The 20,717-nt window shown below is 34.9% G+C and overlaps 1 pseudogene; it reads left to right on the top strand.

Annotated features, from left to right (window-relative positions):
• Nucleotides 1–6,179: 6,179 nt before the first annotated feature.
• On the top strand, nt 6,180–7,532 carry LOC148943031 (phosphatidylinositol N-acetylglucosaminyltransferase subunit A pseudogene; annotated as a pseudogene).
• Nucleotides 7,533–20,717: the final 13,185 nt, after the last annotated feature.

Here is a 20,717-nt window from a genome sequence, read left to right as displayed (position 1 = left end):
TATCAATCCGGGTTGCATCCGGATTGCTCGTCTCTTACTATTTCAAAGAAGAAAAAGCTGTAGGCTTTTTCCTGTTTGTTATCAGGGTTGCAGCTGTATTTTCCTGGCCCTATGCAATATTCAAATGAGGTCCTTAGGGATTGAACCTGGAGTCACTAACCCCTTACTCATTGTTTTTCCTTCAAGTTTAAGCTTACCATTGTACCATCGGAGACTTATAAAAAAATATCCGGGTTGCAGCGGTAGCTAGCAACCTAGTAAGAGAAGATCACGTCCAATGTTAAGAAATATAAAAACCCATAGTTCCTAACAGAGGAGTCAGATCAAATTCAAAAGTACACCATTAGAACCGCCTTGTCCAAAACCCCTGTATAGGAAACTTTCTGTCCCTTGGCTTGAAACAGCAAGAGAAATATATTGGCTTGAAAATCAAGAAAAGTGGCAGCTACTACAACTTTCTGCCTAAACGGGATATTTTATTTTTACATTAAAAGACGATCACTGAAATAACAAACCATTCCATACATTGGACTTAGTTTGCTACTTGATTGTTTGAGTTTGGTCTCTTACTATTTAAAAGAAGAAAAAGCCGTAGGCTTTTTCCTGTTTGTATTTATAGTTAAAAAACGAACTCAAGTCCAAAGAAACTGAACACTGTGGTTCATTCATATTATCTTCATTATTTTAGCTAGAATGTAAATAAACAAGTTTCTTTTTTAAATTTTAAATTGAAAAGATAGTGCTTTTAATTCAACATATTAAAAGTTCTCCCCGACGGGGAATCGAACCCCCTTCTCCCAGGTTACAAGTGGGCAAACTTACCATTAGAATATCGAAGACTTATTAAATAAAAGTTACACATAAGATATGATAATAATTTTTTAATCCGAGTTACATAAAGGCTCGATCATCGAATTTTTACATTAAAGAACGAACTTTAGTCCATAGTTTATTATATTAAAGGACGATCATTAGAAAAGCACACCATTGCATATATTGGACTGAGTTAGTTTTTCAGTTTAGAATTATAATAAAGAACGACCTCTTTCCTATACTAAATTATAATAAAGAACGGCCTCTTACCTTTACTAAATTTTATACGCCACTTAATTATAGTATAGGTTAGTAATTCAACAGATAGCATGGCACTGGAACATTGTAGAGAGTTGTTCAATGGCTCATTTTGTTATAATAAAGAACGACCTCTTACCTATACTAAATTTTATACCCCACTTAATTATAGTATAGGTTAGTAATTCAACAGATAGCATGGCACTGGAACATTGTAGAGAGTTGTTCAATGGCTCATTTTGAAGGAAATTAATGGGGTTAAAAACTTTTTGTAATTAAAATAATTATTTTTATTACATTAAGAAATTTTATATGTTCCTTAAGAAATCATCATAAGTAAAAATTTTCCATACAGAAATTGAGGGGGGATATTTTCTCAAATTAAACGAGAAAACAGGAGATGCTACAGATAACTTAACATTGTGGCAAGGCAGGGACATATCCCCTTGCATATCTACCTAATAAGGTATGACAGTTCTATTATGGAATAAACAACTGGACAAACTACGATTTTTACACTAGTATAGAGGAACGAAAAATATACAAACATTCTATAAAATAATCATACAGGTAGTCCCAATATACCCTATTGACATTTTCGCACACGTGCAACTGTAATACTATCAGAAATAGCAATCGAGTCAGATTACAAGTATTATATTGCTAGAAAACTTTGAAAGTCAACAAAACAACTTGTTTCCCTCTAGAATAGAAAATGCAATTCTGCAAAATTCCCCTGTGGTAAATTACGCAGCTTTGGTATAGTTATGTTATTTAAGTGTTATAAAATTAAGGAACAATGACACGAAGAAGACACAATTTGACGCGTTCCTGAATAATTTTAAAAAATATTGAAGACATCAGAATTTTCCAAGCAATGGTTCACAAGAAGCGGCTATTTTCCTAGGAACTATCTGAGCATGTCAAATCACTAATTATATAAAGGTAAGGGCAATCAGGAGCATTGGGGGAAGGGACACCCCCTAATGCTGTCAGCAAGTCAATAAAAAAATTGAGTCGCTTTGCGCCCGCATTTTACTGAATCATTTTTTTTTTTAATTAGGTAAATTGACTAATGGAAATATATGACTTAAATCAGTCTCTGTCATTATAAGAACGAAAAATGAAGTAATTTTAATGGCACTATCACCCAAATCAGTCGACAAAAATAACCAGTCATCCTGTAAAATCCATTGTTCTCCCCCCAAAAAATTTTGGCTAGTAACACTTCTGCGGGCAATACCTCCAAAATTATAAAAAAATTGAAAGACTATGGTGGTTTAGGAAAAACTTTGGAATCTTTCAACCTTGCCATGGAAAATCATTTTATGTAAGGTATAAGGATTTAAGCCAGGCACACATGTAAGAGGGGTGGTACTTGGGAGCTGTGGTACTCAAAAATCTTGATATATATCTTTTTTTTCTTTGGTGCTTATATGTTATAGCACCCATGTTAAGTTCTTCATCCACTGACGCATTTTAGAACTGGTTTCTTTGTTATTTTTTTTCAGCTTAGAGTCAGACAAACAGAAACAAGTGACAGAATAGAGTGGAAATATATAATTTGGACTATATATTTACACATTAGGGGGGGAGGGGGGGGGGGGGTAAAGCGTATGGACAGTATAAGGTTAGAAAATAATTTAGTATAAAGCTAGGAACTATCTAATATGCAGAATAACTTTACCGAACACATTTTGCATGCAGACCCGCTACATCCTACCCCCACCCCCTAATGTGCAAATATATAGCCCAAGTTTGTTTCTAAAGTTTATATTTACAACAAATTTTGTGAAATTTCATTAGGATTGATCAGAGAAATAGGTCCTACTTAGATAAAGAAATTAACATAGGCGCTATAACATATAAGTACCTTTTCTTTTTCCAATAATCCCCGTAGTTACATCTTATTTATCTGTCTTCAGAACCTTTTCAGAGTTCTGCACTCCAGAAATAATCCCTATTCCCGATAGAAATTCCTGCGTATGTGTGATTCTGCTTTTTTAATATTAGGCTATGACCTTCTTGGTGATTAGGAACATTTTACATGAACTGCATCCCCCTCCCTCCACCCAATTGACTAGATATTGCCCATGGTAATATGATAGAAAATGTTTGTTGGGTTTTGGTTGGTTTGCATAGCCTTGTGTGCTTATTTCTCACTGACAGTTGATTTACAAAAATTCAAAGTTGATTCCGACAGTTGTTTTTTTAGTACATCTTTGCCTTTATGGTAATATATGACTCATTTTTCAGTTTTCACTGTCATTTTCACAAATCCCCTGAGTCTCTGGGGAAAGGGAGGGGAAAGTTATGCAATTGGCCCATTGCTCAGATAAAGTAATGTTATTAAGAAATATACAGAATTTTCGGAGGACGGAGGATTGTCTGCTCAGGGATTCTCAGGGAGAGAATATACCGTTGGGAGAAGTTTCCCGGGGAAATTTTAGACGGGGGAGGGAAAGGGATTTCCTGGGATGATTTGAAAACGGTCAGCAATCAAACAAAAGAATAACAAAGTTCCTGGACTGAAAGTAAGGAGTAACATTAAAGCTTTAAACGAATAAAAATTATTCCGTATATGAGGGGGGCTACCCCTTCCTCAACCCTCGCTCTTTACGCTAAAGTCTTGGAAGCTCATTAAAAATACTTCTCATCTGAATTCAACTATTTTTGTGTTTGAGCAGTCTTTCTTATTGAGTTGTGATACAAAATCCAGCATAAATGTGACGGTTGAGAAAAGGGTAGTCCCCCTCATGTACGGCATAATTTTTGTTCTATTTTAAGTTTTAATACTACTTCTTACTTTCAGTTGGAAAAACTTGTTGTCTTCTGAAATTTAATATGAAGAAAGATATATCTATGGTTGTATTAACTTTGAAAACAAATTACGTTTGACTCAAATTCAACTGCTGCTCACCTGCAGGCAATGGTTTAGGAGATAGCTCCATGGTATTAAGAAGGTTCGAAAGTAAATTTCAGTTACTGTTGACTTAAAAGCTATTTACTAGATTCTTTCTAGCCTTAGGCGGCACAATTAGAGACAAAATAAATGTTTGGGGTTGAATTTACACCTCTTTAAAACCTTAATTAGGCACTAGATTACGGGTCTCTGGAATTTGTAATCACCTAATACAAAAGGTAAATTTTGCTATAAGATAGAAATAAGATAGACAAAAAAGAAACACACAACACTATTCGATTCTCCCATTCAATATTCATTCTAGAAATAATATTTCCTGCTGTCCCCGTAACGGAATCCCAGTCTCCACCCTCGTAATGTAGCCCTAGCCCATATACAATTTTTTGCTGGTTTTATTCTATTTTTTGGATGGGGGGGGGGATTGTGAACAAACGGTAAAGTTCTAGTGCGCCTTATAATTTAGCTAAGATGAAAATGGAAACGTTTTTTGATGCCTTTTTGATGCTCTTTTTCAACTCAATAATTGCTTCTGGGGCTAGAGAGGCCCCAAAGGTATTTCATTTTTAGGTACTTTCCCATTAAATGGGCATTTACAAGGAAACCAGTCATGAAAAACCCGTTTTTGTCGGTCTAGAAGGTCCTGAAATTCGCCTACATGACAGGTCTATACCAACTGAAATTTTGACAAAACAACGTTTATCTTAAATTTCAGTCACCAGTTTCTTTTTCTCTGGGTTTATTTCTGAAAATGCAATTTCTGTTATTTGAGTATAATTTTAAGCCATATCAATGTTTTTTTTTCAAAATTTAGGAAATGTGTTTGCATATTAAAACCTTATAAATTGGGATTCAGCAAAGTTGTGAAACCGAAAACAATTTTTTAAGCAGAAAATCTATTTTGCAAGGTTTCACTGTAATAGCACACAATTTTTAAAGGTCATCAAAGGTCAGGACCCCGTAGAGGGAGAATAAGTGGAGGCTGGTAGCCTACTGCAAAATAGCCTATTTTCCCGGAACAAACTTTAGCCTGTAGACCCATCCCTTAAAGTTTCATTTTCCTAACCTAACCCCTTTCCAATATAGCCAAAAGTAGCTAAAGTAGAATTTTACCTATGTCCCTAACCTAGCCCCTTTCCAAGATAGCCAAAAGTAACTAAAGTAGAATTTTACCCAAAATCCCTTTCCTGATCTAAAGTTATAATAAAGAACGACTTCTTGCCTATTCTAAATTATATAGGTCACTTAATTATAGTATAGGTTAGTAATTCCACAGATAGCTTGGCACTGGATTATGTAAAGGTTTGATACAGTACATGGGAATTTTACATAAGGGACCGATATATTTCATCGTAATTGGTATTTGTCAATTTGGTTTTTTCATATAATTATCCATTATTATGTAAAATGCAGTAATTTTTGGGGGGTTTTAACAAAAAAATTATTTGTTAACTGAAAATTGAACAATTCCTGAAAATTTTAAATATAATAAGTTTATTTAACTGCAAATTGCAAAAATATTTATGATCTCTGAGGAATAATTTTAATTTTTTTAATTCAAACCAGAAAAATACCAAAAAACTTTTAAATTAGTTTAGTTTTTCTATCGCTTTAAATTACTCGTTACGCCATTTTACCGGGTGTAAATCATAATATTTCCCATACCAGGAATCTCACCCATAATTTTGGGTGAGAGTCAGCTAGGTAGCTAGCAACCAAGTAAGAGACAATCACGTTCAATGTTAAGAAATATAAAAACCCATAACTCCTAAAAAGAGACTGACAAAAACAAAACGTACACCATTAGAACCGCCTTGTCCGAAATTAGGTTTTTTATATAATTATCCATTATCTGGGTTGCAGCGGTAGCTCTTGCATAACCACGTATGACGTAATAAGTGAATGAAATATTTATACATTGTTATCTTTCGACAAAAATAGTTTATTTTATTGTTGTTCTCAGTCCAGTTTCGCTAAAGTTGTTATATGAACTGCAAAAATATTTATGGTCTCTGAGAAATAATTTGAATCTCTTAATTCAAACTAGAAAAATACTTTAAAATTTTAAAATTAGTTTATATTAAAGAAAAAACTATAGTCCATAGTAACTGAAGTATTTTTTTTACAGTAAGGACCGAAGTCTATCTTATAGTAACTGATGCAACAAGGAAAAGAAGAAGAGGTATGTCATATATGCTACAAAATCTGTATGGTTTCCGATTATTTCCACCCCAATCTGGGAGGAGTGGAATCACACATTTGGGCAATTTCATGCAGTCTCACTCAGAAAGGTCATACTGTGTTAGTTCTTACCCATATGTACGAAGGCTATCTTGGAGTGAGGGAATTTGAAAATGGGATTCGCGCTCACTACTTACCTTTAAAACCGTTCTATGACAATAATACTCTACCAACTGTTTTTGGAGCCTTACCCCTCATTCGTGACGTTCTTTTGGAAGAGCAAATACAGATTGTCCATTGTCACTCTGCCTTTTCCTCCTTAGCTCATGAAGCTCTTTTAGTTGGTCGTCTTCTTCAACTGAAGGTTGTATTTACGGACCATTCTCTTTTTGGATTCGCTGATGCTTCTGCCATTGTGATGAACAAGTTTTTGGAGATTTCTCTTGCTGCATGTGATCACTGCATTTGTGTTTCTCATATCGGCAAAGAAAATATGGTTTTGAGAGCAAAGTATGAAAAATCTGAAGTGTCAGTTATACCAAACGCCTTTGATGCTTCACACTTCAAGCCAGATCCAAGTCAAAGAGATCCTTCCAAAATAACAGTGGTTGCAATTAGTCGGTTGGTCTACCGAAAAGGAATTGATCTGCTCGTCAAAGTTATTCTGATTATCTGTGAACAGTTTAAAGAGGTGCAGTTTCTAGTGGGAGGAGACGGACCTGGAATGCTTCCCTTAGCAGAAATGGTTGAAAGATATTCTCTCCACTCTAGAGTCTCCTTATTAGGCGCGTTGGATAAATCTGGCGTTCAACGGGCCTTAGTCAAGGGAGATGTATTTCTCAACACTTCACTTACTGAAGCCTTTTGCATAGCCATTTTAGAAGCAGCTGCCTGTGGGCTGCACGTAGTTAGTACAAAGGTTGGAGGGATACCTGAAGTTTTGCCAGATCCTCTAATCACTCTAGTCGAACCAACTGTTGATGCTATTGTTTCTGGGCTAGGAAAGGCCATTGATCTTGAAAGACAAGGATTTCAGCGATCTTTGGATGAGTGCTACTTAAAGATTCGTAATGCTTATAGTTTGGAACGAGTTGTGGATAAGACTTGTAAGGTTTATGACAAAGTTTTGAACAAGCCTCAATACAGCATCAAAGAAATCTTTTGGAGGTATTATGACTCTGGTCCAATTGCTGGCAAAATATTCCTTCTTCCCGTAGCAGCTGCTTATATTCTTCTTCGATTTCTTGATTGGCTTCGACCCAGACAGGTTATTTTACCGGTAGAAGACAAAAATTCAGAAGCATATAAAATAAGTCTTGTTGCACCCAATAAATCTTACCAAGAATTGAATACGTCTTGACTAGTGACTTGAAACCTCTTGTTGAAGAAAATCTATTAAATCTTTGTATGTTTTCATCTGTTGTTTTTTTCAATTAGTATTTTATTTTTGTTTTCTTTATTTAAACTTTATTTCCTTTATTTTCTTTATTTAAACTTTATTTATTTTTATTTTCTTTATTTTTTTTTGTCAACCTAAAAAAAAAAAATCCAACCTCGACCATATTATTGTGTCTACGTCCGGTCTAATTAAATCCGAGGTGTTTGTTGATGAAGATAAAATCAATGATGACCATCTCCCTATTTCGTGCCTAATTGAGCCTCCTGATGTTCAAGTCCACTTTAAGGGTCCCCATTCAAAATGGTATCAAAGGCCCAATTGGAATCGGATAAACGTTGAGATGTATAATACTACTTTATGCACTCTACTCTCAACTATTAAAGTCCCGTTTCACTTGCTCCAGACTTTAATAAAGTGCCTTGATTCTAAGGAAGATCCGGGTTGCAGTGGTAGCTAGCAACCTAGTAAGAGACGATCACGTCCAATGTTAAGAAATATAAAAACCCATATCTCCTAAAAAAAGAGTCAGATCAAAACAAAAGTACACCATTAGAACCGCCTTATCCAAAACCCCTGTATAGTAAACTTTCTGTCCCTTGGCTTGAACAGCAAGAGAAATATATAGGCTTGAAAATCAAGAAAAGTGGCAGCTACTACAACATTCTGCCTAAACGGGATATTTTTTTTCTTGTTTTCCAGAGATAGCTTGGCACTGGAACATCGTAGAAAGTTGTTCAATGGCTCATTTTAAAGGAAATTAATTGGGTTAAAAATCTTTTGTAACTAAAATAAATTATTTCTAAGAGAGAATAAACTTTTCAATTAAAAACTGCATTTTTGATGACTTTTCATACTGCAGTCTTTCAAAGATATTTGATTTTTGTGCATAAATCATAATCTTATACCAGTGGTAAGATTTGAACCTACGCATCGAAGAGACTGGTGGCTAACACCAGCGTTAGCTAGCAACCTAGTAAGAGACGATCACGTCCAATGTTAAGAAATATAAAAACCCATAGTTCCTAGCAGAGGAGTCAGATCAAAACAAAAAGTACACCATTAGAACCGCCTTGTCCGAAACCTCTACAAAGGAAACTTACCGCCCTTTGGCTTGAATAACAAAGAAAATATATTGGCTTGAAAATCAAGCAAATCCACTTTTACCACGTTATTCTCCACAAACGGGATATTTTTTCTCTTTTCTTTTGTATCCAGAGATAGCTTGGCACTGGAACATCGTAGAGGGTTGTTCAATAGCTCATTTTAAAGGAAATTAATTGGGTTAAAAACCTTTTGTAACTAAAATAAATTATTTCTAAAAGAGAATAAATTTTTCCACCAAAAACTGCATTTTCGATGTCTTTTCACACTGCAGTCTTTCAAACATAATCGTATACCAGCGGTAAGATTTGAACCCACGCCTCCGAAGAGACTGGTGGCTAACACCAGTGCCTTGGACCACTCGGTCAGGTTGTCTTTCATAAATAAATATATATGTGAATCTGGGTTGCGGCAGTAGCTAGCAATCTAGTAAGAGACGATCAGTCCAATGCTAAGAAATATAACAAAACTCCTAAAAATAGAGTCAAATCAAAACAAAAGTACATCATTAGAATTACCTTGTCTGAAACCCTACTAGATAAATATTGAATGTCGTCATAGTTTTATATTAGAGCTATGACGAGAATAGAAAAACACAAAAATATATTGTTGTTTCTGGGTGAGAGCTATCCCAACCTCTAGACCATATAGGATATATTAAAATATCCGATTAATAAAGTTTTTACAATAAAGAACGAACTCTTTCCTATACTAACTTGCATAGGCAACCGGGGTGCAGCGGTAGCTAGCAACATAGTAATTGACAATCACGTCTATTGTTAAGAAATATAAAAATCCCAAACTCCTAAATCTGGGTTATCAATCCGGGTTGCATCCGGATTGCTCGTCTCTTACTATTTCAAAGAAGAAAAAGCTGTAGGCTTTTTCCTGTTTGTTATCAGGGTTGCAGCTGTATTTTCCTGGCCCTATGCAATATTCAAATGAGGTCCTTAGGGATTGAACCTGGAGTCACTAACCCCTTACTCATTGTTTTTCCTTCAAGTTTAAGCTGACCATTGTACCATCGGAGACTTATAAAAAAATATCCGGGTTGCAGCGGTAGCTAGCAACCTAGTAAGAGAAGATCACGTCCAATGTTAAGAAATATAAAAACCCATAGTTCCTAACAGAGGAGTCAGATCAAATTCAAAAGTACACCATTAGAACCGCCTTGTCCAAAACCCCTGTATAGGAAACTTTCTGTCCCTTGGCTTGAAACAGCAAGAGAAATATATTGGCTTGAAAATCAAGAAAAGTGGCAGCTACTACAACTTTCTGCCTAAACGGGATATTTTATTATTACATTAAAAGACGATCACTGAAATAACAAACCATTCCATACATTGGACTTAGTTTGCTACTTAATTGTTTGAGTTTGGTCTCTTACTATTTAAAAGAAGAAAAAGCCGTAAGCTTTTTCCTGTTTGTATTTATAGTTAAAAAACGAACTCAAGCCCAAAGAAACTGAACACTGTGATTCATTCATATTATCTTCATTATTTTAGCTAGAATGTAAATAAACAAGTTTCTTTTTTAAATTTTAAATTGAAAAGATAGTGCTTTTAATTCAACATATTAAAAGTTCTCCCCGACGGGGAATCGAACCCCCTTCTCCCAGGTAAAAAGTGGGCATACTGACCATTAGAATATCGAAGACTTATTAAATAAAAGTTACACATAAGATATGATAATAATTTTTTAATCCGAGTTACATAAAGGCTCGATCATCGAATTTTTACATTAAAGAACGAACTTTAGTCCATAGTTTATTATATTAATTACATTAAAGGACGAACTATAGCCCATAGTAATTGGAATCCGGGCTGCAGTGGTAGTTACAATTAAGATATCCGGGTTGCAGCGGTAGCTAGCAAACTAGTAAGAGACGATCACGTCCAATGTTAAGAAATATAAAAACCCATAGTTCCTAAAAAAAGAAGTCAGATCAAAACAAAAAGTACACCATTAGAACCGCCTTGTCCGAAACCCCTGTATACGAAACTTTCTGTCCCTTGGCTTGAACAGAAAGGGAAATAAATTGGCTTGAAAATCAAGAAAAGTGGCAGCTACTACAACATTCTTCCTAAACGGGATATTTTTTTCTTTTTTTCTTTTTTTCTTTTTTTCCAGAGATAGCTTGGCACTGGAACATCGTAGAGGGTTGTTCAATAGCTCATTTTTAAAGGAAATTAATTGGGTTAAAAACGTTTTGTAACTAAAATAAATTATTTCTAAAAGAGATTAAATTTTTTCACCAAAAACTGCATTTTCGATGTCTTTTCACACTGCAGTCTTTCAAACATAATCGTATACCAGCGGTAAGATTTGAACCCACGCCTCCGAAGAGACTGGTGGCTAACACCAGTGCCTTGGACCACTCGGCCAGGTTTCCTCTCATAAATAATATATATGTGAATCCGGGTTGCAGCAGTAGCTAGCAATCTAGTAAGAGACGATCATCCGGGTTGCAGCGGTAGCTAGCAACCTAGTAAGAGACGATCACCTCCAATGTTAAGAAATATAAAACCCCCCCACTCCTAAGAAAAGAGTCAGATCAAAACAAAAAGTACACCATTAGAACCGCCTTGTCCGAATCCTCTATAAAGGAAACTTACTGCCCTTTGGCTTGAATAACAAAGACAATATATTGGCTTGAAAATCAAGAAAATTGACTTTTACCACGTTATTCTCCCCAAACGGGATATTTTTTTCTTTCTTTTCCACAGATAGCTTGGCACTGGAACATCGTAGAGAGTTGTTCAATGGCTCATTTTAAAGCAATGGCGCTATTTGTACTTAATTTTTTTTATTAATTTATAATTAAGAACGACCTGTTACCTATATTAATTTATATTCTTTATAAATTATATAAATGGATATTCTTATTAGCTTGTGTAAATTGCAAAAATATCCATGGTATCCGAGCAATACTTTGAATATTTCAATACAAGCTAGAAAAATACCTTAAAATGTTAAAATTAGTTTTATTTTTGGTTAGGTTCTAACTACCCGATGTGGGATTGACTATGTAGTTTAAGACCAAAAAATTCCATTTTTTAATATATCTTATTTTACAGTTTATAATCGCTAAAGTTATTTTATGATATCTGAGCAATAATTTTAATCTTTTCATTCAAACTAACAAAATACCTGAAAATTAAAAAATTAGTTTTACTTTTTGTTAGGTTATGGATATTTGATACGAGTCATAAGAAGTGTTATGACTTCATAATAAAGTATTATGACGAGTCATAAGAATACAATAAAGAACGACACCTTGTCCATGTTAACTAAAACATAAATAGGGATTATGTAATTTCCAATAGTATCATGGCTGTAGAGATGGCTGAAACCTAGTCTGGGTTGCAGCGGTAGCTAGCAACCTAGTAAGAGACGATCACCTCCAATGTTAAGAAATATAAAAACCCGTAGCTCCTAAAAAAAGAGTCAGATCAAAACAAAAAGTACACCATTAGAACCGCCTTGTCCAAATCCTCCATAAAGGAAACTTACCGCCCTTTGGCTTGAATAACAAAGAAAATATATTGGCTTGAAAATCAAGAAAATAGACTTTTACCACGTTATTGTCCCCAAACGGGATATTTTTTTTCTTTCTTTTCCACAGATTGCTTGGCACTGGAACATCGTAGAGAGTTGTTCAATGGCTCATTTTAAAGGAAATCTCTAGATCTAGCGCTATGTGTACTTAATTTTTTTTTTTTAATTAATTTTTTTTTACGAAAAACTTAATTTTTTATATAAAATATTAATCAATGACGTCATAGTCTTTGGATGTAGTTAGTACATAAAGTCTGGATCATCGAATTAAAGCTGAAACTAAGTAAAGAACAATTATGCCTACATATATTCACAGTGATGTATAAAATTTCCCATTACATCTGTAAACTGTTCCACAGTTGTACACTAAAGAACGATCTCTCTCCCATAGTAACTGATGTGTTACATTAAAAGACGATCATTGGATTAAAAAGTAATTGCATGCATTGGACTTAGTTAGCTGCTTGATCGTTTGAGGTTCGTCTCTTACTATTTCAAAGAAGAAAAAGCCGGAGGCTTTTTCCTGTTTGTATCCGGGTTGCAGCGGTAGCTAGCAACCTAGTAAGAGACGATCACGTCCAATGTTAAGAAATATAAAAACCCATAGTTCCTAACAAAGGAGTCAGATCATAGAATAAGGACCGAAGTCTATCTCATAGTAACTGTTGCAGCAGGGAATTATAATAAAGAACGAACTCTTTCCTATACTAAATAAGCCTATACTGGTTAATGGTATAGTAATGATATGATTTTACTGATACCTAATTTACAAAATAAAGAAAATAATCCCGGGTGGCTTTGAACCACCAACCTTTGGCTTAAAGGCCGATCGCGCTTGCCACTTGTACTACGACGTCATTAATTAAATTTTTAAAATTAAAAATATGATACACAAGATACTTTTATCAATTGTCTTTTCATATCCAGGTTGCAGCGGTAGCTAGAAGCCTAGTAAGAGACGATCACGTCCAATGTTAAGAAATATAAAAACCCCTAACTCCTAAGAAAAAGAGTCATATCAAAACAAAATGTACACCATTAGAACCGCCTTGTCCAAAACCCCTATAAAGGAAACTTACCACCCTTTGGCTTGAGCAACAAAGAAAATATATTGGCTTGAAAATCAACAAAATTGACTTTAACCACGTTATTCTCCACAAACGGGATATTTTTTTCTTACTTCTTCTTCTTCTTCTTTTCCACAGATAGCTTGGCACTGAAACATCGTATAGAGTTGTTCAATGGCTCATTTTAAAGGAAATCTCTAGATCTAGTGTTATTTGTACTTGATTTTTTTTTAAATTTTTACAGTAAAGAAAAAACTTCCAGCCTATAGTAACTAATCGGGTTGCAGCGGTAGCTAGCAACCTAGTAAGAGACGATCACGTCCAATGTTAAGAAATATAAAAACCCATAGTTCCTAACACAGGAGTCAGATCAAAACAAAAAGTACACCATTAGAACCGCCTTGTCCAAGACCCCTGTATAGGAAACTTTCTGTCCCTTGGCTTGAACAGCAAGGGAAATATATTGGCTTGAAAATCAAGAAAAATGGCAGCTACTACAACATTCTGCCAAAACGGGATATTTTTTTCTTTTTTTTTCTTTTTTCTTCTTTTCCAGATAGCTTGGCACTGGAACATCGTAGAGAGTTGTTCAATAGCTCATTTTAAAGGAAATTAATTAAGTTAAAAATCTATAGTAACTAAAATAAATTATTTCTAAAAGAGAATAAATTTTTCCACCAAAATCTGCATTTTTGATGTCTTTTCTCACTGCAGTATTTCAAACATTATACCAGCGGTAAGATTTGAACCCACGCCTCCGAAGAGACTGGTGGCTAACACCAGTGTCTTGAACCACTCGGCCAGGCTGCCTCTCATAAATAATATATATGTGAATCTGGGTTGCAGCAGTAGCTAGCAGCCTAGTAAGAGACGATCAGTCCCATGCTAAGAAATATAAAAACCCAAAACTCCTGAAAATAGAGTCAGATCAAAACAAAAGTACATCATTAGAATTACCTTGTCTGAAACCCTACTAGATAAATAATGAATGTCGCCATAGCTTTATATTAGAGCTATGACTTTAATAGAAAAACACGAAATTATGTTGTGGTTTCTGAAGACGTCATGAAATATTATCATTGCGCCATGACGTCATCATGAAATAAAATCATTACGTCGTGACGTCATAATTACTATATAAGAAGCGTCAGAACTGTAAATTTTCTTATTCATAATTAGATAATGATTAGATCAAAGCAAGCTGCACGCAAGTTAAAAAAACAGTACTACACAAACAACAGAGATAGTATCTTGAAAAGAAAAAAGCAAAGGTATTCAACCGACCACGCGTATCGAGATGCAAAAATTGATAGTGACAAACAGCGTTATTATAATGATGTAGTTTATAGACATGCGAAAATTGAGACAGCCAAACAAAAGATCAAGGAACGGTATGATAATGATGAAGATTACGAAATCAAATATAAGAAAAAAGAAAAGCAAAGGTATTCAACCGTCCAGGTGTATCGACAAGTAAAAATTGAGACAGCCAAACAAAAGATCAAGGAGCGTTATCAAAATGATGAAGATTACAGAGAAGCAGGAATTGAGCAGGCTAGACAAAAGATCAAGGAGCGTTATCACAATGATAAACTTTATAGAGAAGCAACAATTGAGCAGGCTAGACAAAAGAGCAGGGAACGGTATGATAATGATGAAGATTACCGAAACAAACATAAGAAAAAGTTGCTACCAGAATAATGGGTAGATACTGGGGTGACAAAAGCTATAATGAAAAAATTATATTCTCTGCGAGGTTGTACCGAAGAACGCATAAGGACAAAGGGAAAAATTACATTCAGAAATACGAGAAGATGGCAAAAGAGCAGGCTGATCTTCGTAAATTGAGAAACATTTTACGCATGTTTTACCAGGATCACGAAAAGTATTCAAAATTACAGATTAAAATTCTCTTTGAAAGAGCAGATGCTGTTGAAAAGTCGGCTAGAAATGCTTTGGCAAAGCTTCATAGTAATACCCAAAAGAAATGTTGTCAGTTTAATGAAAAGCTTCCAAGGTATGGATTGGCAACTGCGGAACAGTTTATAGATGCAATCGAAAATGTTCGACAATACAGTGAATATACGGAGGCGTACTTCTTTGAAAATTCGTATATTAATTTTGGAAGGAGCAATTGCAGTTTATGTAGCAGCAATAAAAATATATATACAAGCATACCTATCAACAGCGAAGGAAAAGCAATGTTTTTCAATTATGGTGAAAACGAGCCTGTTAGGGTTATTAGTATATGCGTTTGTAAGACTAATGATTTAGAACAAATTCCTGGAACACCGACTCAAGAAAAAAGCATTTCTAACTGTGTTTTAAACAGTTCTTTTAGTTCTACTGAATATTTGGCAAAAAATTCTCTGTGTAGTAGAACAAACTGTCTTGAAAATTACGAGACAACTATTGAAAAATGCTCTGAATCTAGATCTGACAAGGAAATTATGATGGCTGAAGTCACCTATAACAATCTGAGTAAACATTCAAAACCAAAAATTGGGCAGCAGGTTACTTGGCAATGTCACCCTGATATCTGTAAGCTCTATCCGACGGATATTGAATTATGTCAAATTCTTTTTGATATCCTTGAAAATAATATAGCATTAAAATTTTCAACTGACAAAGTGGTTAATTTCTACCTTGGTGGCTTGGATTATTGTGAAATCAATTACAGGGAAACAAGAAAGCCTGGGCATTCGTTATACTGTAGCCCAAATGAGGGATGTCGGAGCTATTTGCGTTCTCTAAGGTTATAATAAAGAACGACCTCTTGCCTATACTAAATTTTATACGCCACTTATTTATAGTATAGGTTAGTAATTCAACAGATAGATTGGTACTGAAACATCGTAGAGAATTGATCAATGGCTCATTTTAAAGGAAATTCATGGGGTTAAAACTTCTTCTAATTAAAATAAATCGTATTTAGTACCTTGAGAAATTTTAATTATGTTTCTTAAGAAATCATCATAAGTTAAAATTTCCTATACAAAATTTGAACTCAAGCCAACTGGGTGAGAGCTATCCCAACCTCTAGACCATATAGGACTTATTAAAATATCCGATAAATGACGTTTATGTTAAAGAACAAATTATAAACCTAGTTAGCTGTCTGATTATTTGAGGATCGTCTCTTACTATTACAAAGAAGAAAAAGCCGTAGACTTTTTCCTGTTCGTAATTTATAATCTGGGTTCAAGCGGTAGTTACAGTAAAGAACGAACCTTAGCCCATAGTAACAGAAATAAGAATATCTAGCTTGCAGTGGTATCTAGCAACCTATTAATTTATAATAAAGAACGAACTCTTGCCTATGCTAAATTTTATACGCCACTTAATAATAGTATAGGTTAGTAATTCCAGAAATAGCTTGGCACTGGAACATCGTAGAGAGTTGTTTAATGGCTCATTTTAAAGTAAATTATTTGGTTTAAAAATTATAATAAAGAACGACCTCATGCCTATACTAAATTTTATACGCCACTGTATCATAGTATTGGTTAGTAATTCCACAGATCTTCCGGGTTGCAGCGGTAGCTAGCAACCTAGTAAGAGACGATCGCGTCCAATGTTAAGAAATATAAAAACCCATAGTTCCTAAAAAAAGAGTCAGATCAAAACAAAAAGTACGCCATTAGAACCGCCTTGTCCGAAACCCCTGTATAGGAAACTTTCTGTCCCTTGGCTTGAACAGCAAGGGAAATATATTGGCTTGAAAATCAAGAAAAGTGGCAGCTACTACAAAATTCTGCCTAAACGGGATATTTTTTCTTTTTTTTTCTTTTTTTGTATCCAGAGATAGCTTGGCCCTGGATCCGGGTTGCAGCGGTAGCTAGCAACCTAGTAAGAGACGATCACGTCCAATATTAAGAAATATAAAACCCATAGTTCCTAACAGAGGAGTCAGATCAAAACAAAAAATACACCATTAGAACCGCCTTGTCCGAAACCTCTATAAAGGAAACTTACCGCCCTTTGGCTTTAATAACAAAGAAAATATATTGGCTTGAAAATCAAGCAAATTGACTTTTACCACGTTATTCTCCACAAACGGGATATTTTTTCTCTTTTCTTTCTTTTCCAGAGATAGCTTGGCACTGGAACATCGTAGAGAGTTGTTCAATAGCTCATTTTAAATGAAATTAATTGGGTTAAAAACCTTTTGTAACTAAAATAAATTATTTCTAAAAGAAAATAAATTTTTCCACCAAAAACTGCATTTTTGATGTCTTTTCACACTGCAGTATTTCAAACATTATACCAGCGGTAAGATTTGAACCCAAGCCTCCGAAGAGACTGGTGGCTAACACCAGTGCCTTGGACCACTCGGCCAGGCTGCCTCTCATAAATAATATATATGTGAATCTGGGTTGCAGCAGTAGCTAGCAACCTAGTAAGAGACGATCAGTCCAATGCTAAGAAATATAACAAAACTCCTAAAAATAGAGTCAGATCAAAACAAAAGTACATCATTAGAACTACCTTGTCTGAAACCCTACTAGATAAATAATGAATGTCGTCATAGTTTTATATTAGAGCTATGACGTGAATAGAAAAACACAATATTATGTTGTGGTTTCTGAAGACGTCATGAAATAATATCATTGCGCTATGACGTCAATAAAATCATTACGCCGTTACGTCATAATTACTATATAAGAAGCGTCAGAACTGTAAATGTTCTCATTCATAATTACATAATGGTTTCAATCAAGCAAGCTGCACGCAAGTTAAAAAAACACAGTACTACGCAAACAACAGAGATAGTATCTTGAAAAGAGAAAAGCAAAGGTATTCAACCGACCAGGCGTATCGAGAAGTAAAAATTGAGAGAGCAAAACAAAACATCAAGATGCGTTATCAAAATGATGAAGATTATAGACATGCAAAAATTGAGACAGCCAAACAAAATTTCAAGGAGAGTTATCATAATGATGAAGATTACCGCAACAAATATAAGAAAAACCAAAAGCAAAGGTATTCAACCCTCCAGGTGTATCGAGAAGTAAAAATTGAGACAGCCAAACAAAAGATCAAGAAGCGTTACTGGGGTGACAAAATCTATAATGAAAAAATTAAATTCTCTGCGAGGTTGTACCGAAGAACGCATAAGGACAAAGGGAAAATTACAATAAAGAACGACACCTAGCCCATGTTATTATAATAAAGAACAAAATTTTGCCTCTACTAAATTTTATAGGCCACTTAATTATAGTTAAGGCTATTACAGTTATATTTAAGGCCAATATATTAAAATTTTCCATTAAAAGACGACCGTTGGAAGAAAAACCCATTACATACATTTGATTTAGTTAGCTATTTAATTGCTTAAGGCTAGTCTCTTACTATTTCAAAGAAGAAAATGCCGTAGGCTTTTTCCTGTTTGTAATCAATTAGAAAGATTTATAATAAAGAACAGACTCTAGCCAATAGTAACTTAAATATTTTATATAAAGATGTGTAGTAAATAATGGGCTCAAGTCCAATGGAACAGAACCCTGTGGTTCATTCATATAATCTCCCTTATTTTAGCTAGGGGGTAACTAAATAAGTTTCTTTTCAAATTTAAAAGCATATCAACAGCGAAGGAATCCGGGTTGCAGCGGTAGCTAGCTACCTAATAAGAGACGATCACCTCCAATGTTAAAAAATATATTATAATAAAGAACGACCTCTTGCCTATACTAAATTTTATACGCCACTTAATTATAGTATAGGTTAGTAATTCCACAGATAGCTTGGCACTGGAACATCGTAGAATGTTGTTTAATGGCTCATTTTAAAGCAAATTAATGGGGTTCAAAACTTTTCCGGGTTGCAGCGTTAGCTAGCAACCTAGTAAGAGACGAACATGTCCAATGTTAAGAAATATAAGAACCCCTAACTCCTGAGAAAAGAGTCAGATCAAAACAAAAATTACACCATTAGAACCACCTTGTACAAAACCCCTATTAAGGAAACTTATCACTCTTTGGCTTGAATAACAAAGAAAATATATTGGCTTGAAAATCAAGCAAATTGACTTTTACCACGTTATTCTCTCTGTTTTTCTCTTTTCTTTTGTTTCCAGAGATAGCTTGGCACTGGAACATCGTAGAGGGTTGTTCAATAGCTCATTTTAAAGGGAATTAATTGGGTTAAAAACCTTTCGTAACTAAAATAAATTATTTCTAAAAGAGAATAAATTTTTCCACCAAAAACTGCATTTTCGATGTCTTTTCACACTGCAGTCTTTCAAACATAATCGTATACCAGCGGTAAGATTTGAACCCACGCCTCCGAAGAGACTGGTGGCTAACACCAGTGCCTTGGACTACTCGGTCAGGTTGCCTCTCATAAATAAATATATATGTGAATCTGGGTTGCGGCAGTAGCTAGCAATCTAGTAAGAGACGATCAGTCCAATCCGGGTTGCAGCGGTAGCTAGCAACCTAGTAAGAGACGATCACGTCCAATGTTAAGAAATATAAAAACCCATAGTTCCTAACAAAGGAGTAAGATCAAAACAAAAAGTACACCATTAGAACCACCTTGTCCGAAACCCCTGTATAGGAAACGTTCTGTCCCTTGGATTGAACAGCAAGGGAAATATATTGGCTTGAAAATCAAGAAAATTGACTTTAACCACGTTATTCTCCACAAACGGGATATTTTTTTCTTTTCCGGGTTGCAGCGGTAGCTAGCAACCTAGTAAGAGACGATCACGTCCAATGTTAAGAAATATAAATACCCATAGTTCCTAACAGAGGAGTCAGATCAAAACAAAAAGTACACCATTAGAACCGCCTTGTCCGAAATCTATAAAGGAAACTTACCACCCTTTGGCTTGAATAACAAAGAAAATATATTGGCTTGAAAATCAAGCAAATTGACTTTTACCACGTTATTCTCTCTGTTTTTCTCTTTTCTTTTGTTTCCAGAGATAGCTTGGCACTGGAACATCGTAGAGGGTTGTTCAATAGCTCATTTTAAAGGAAATTAATTGGGTTAAAAACCTTTCGTAACTAAAATAAATTATTTCTAAAAGAGAATAAATTTTTCCACCAAAAACTGCATTTTCGATGTCTTTTCACACTGCAGTCTTTCAAACATAATCGTATACCAGCGGTAAGATTTGAACCCACGCCTCCGAAGAGACTGGTGGCTAACACCAGTGCCTTGGACTACTCGGTCAGGTTGCCTCTCATAAATAAATATATATGTGAATCTGGGTTGCGGCAGTAGCTAGCAATCTAGTAAGAGACGATCAGTCCAATCCGGGTTGCAGCGGTAGCTAGCAACCTAGTAAGAGACGATCACGTCCAATGTTAAGAAATATAAAAACCCATAGTTCCTAACAAAGGAGTAAGATCAAAACAAAAAGTACACCATTAGAACCACCTTGTCCGAAACCCCTGTATAGGAAACGTTCTGT

Source organism: Artemia sp. Qi Xiang Cuo, chromosome 16 (assembly GCF_049724085.1).
Source record: "Artemia sp. Qi Xiang Cuo chromosome 16, ASM4972408v1, whole genome shotgun sequence".
Taxonomy (NCBI): Eukaryota; Metazoa; Arthropoda; class Branchiopoda; order Anostraca; family Artemiidae; genus Artemia; species Artemia sp. Qi Xiang Cuo.
This window is presented reverse-complemented; position numbering and strand designations above follow the sequence as displayed.